Source organism: Hesperophylax consimilis, chromosome 20 (genome assembly GCF_061612785.1).
Source record: "Hesperophylax consimilis isolate HC1 chromosome 20, BYU_Hcon_1.0, whole genome shotgun sequence".
NCBI classification, from domain to species: Eukaryota; Metazoa; Arthropoda; class Insecta; order Trichoptera; family Limnephilidae; genus Hesperophylax; species Hesperophylax consimilis.
In genome coordinates, this window is record NC_142855.1 from 19,839,777 (window position 1) to 19,841,156 (window position 1,380).

Here is a 1,380-nt window from a genome sequence, read left to right on the forward strand (position 1 = left end):
GTGTTTCTAAAAGCACCGTTGCGTTTGCAGTCTTATAAAGAGCAATTACCAAATCTAGCATTGCCGCCAGAACCCATAATTACACGATGGGGTACTTGGCTAAAGGCAGTATTATTCTATGCTGAAAATTTTGAGGCCGTAAAACAAGTAGTTGGGCAATTTGACAGTTCTGAGGCCATTGCAATTCATTCAAGCAAGCTAGCATTTGAAGATTATTTTATTCGCATCCATTACAGAATATCGCCCTCATCTCAACACATTTCCACAAGTTACCAGATACCATAAAAAATTTTGAAACAAAAAACCTTCCTCTAATTAAAGCAATAGAAATACTAGAAACAATGATTGAACTCGCCAACGCCCTTCCTAATTCAATGTCAGAAAAGATACGTAAAAAGTTAGACTCTATTTTGCTTAAAAACCCGAGTCTTGAAGATATGAAGAACATTAATGCCTACATCAACGGCACAGGTCCATACCCTGCCTAAACAGATATCTCCAGAAATGGCGCCAAATTTTAAATTTTGTCCAATGACGTCAGTTGATGTAGAGCGGTCGTTTTCGACGTACAAATTAATACTGGGTGACAAACGTCACAGATTTGAGCTCGAAAATTTGGAAAAATACTTAGTTGTATATTGTCACAAAAACTATGCATAATTTTAAGAATATTTCGCTGTTTTTGTACGGTCTTTAATTAAAATATATAAAAATATAAATGTTTTTTTGATTTTGCATTGTGCATATTTTGGGCAAATCAAGAGTTTTTAGTGCATATTTGCATGAATATTTTGGCACTTTGTTAGTGCATATAATCCGATGTCTAGTAATAACTAACTTTATGGTTTATTTGCAGTCATATCTAGATGTAAAGTTGTATGTTTCTAGTTACTGTTAAATTGATTGTTCTTATTGCCCATCTAAGTGCAGATGTATTTAATTTCCATATTCGTACCTATCTAAACAATTACATTCAATTATATTATCTGCAGTTTATATTGTACACAAAACTTACTTATTTTTATGACTTTCTTTATAACAATTTGCTAATAACTGTTTTTATGACCTACTTAATAACATTTTGACAATTTTTAAATAATAAAAGAGTTATAATAATGTCTATATACTAAGTTATTTTTTAAACTTTAACTCCAAAATAAAAACAATATTTAGAATATATTATTATAATTTGGGTGGTTTGTTATTGATTTCTTCATGATTATATTATATACCCGTTGTCAATAAGAGTTATTTTTATATTTAACAAGAATTGTAGATCAGTGATCATTGATGTAAATTATTATTATTTTTTAAAATATTTACTGTGTTATATAATAAATTTAATTGTTAGTAAAAAATGTATTTTAATTATCTTTGATT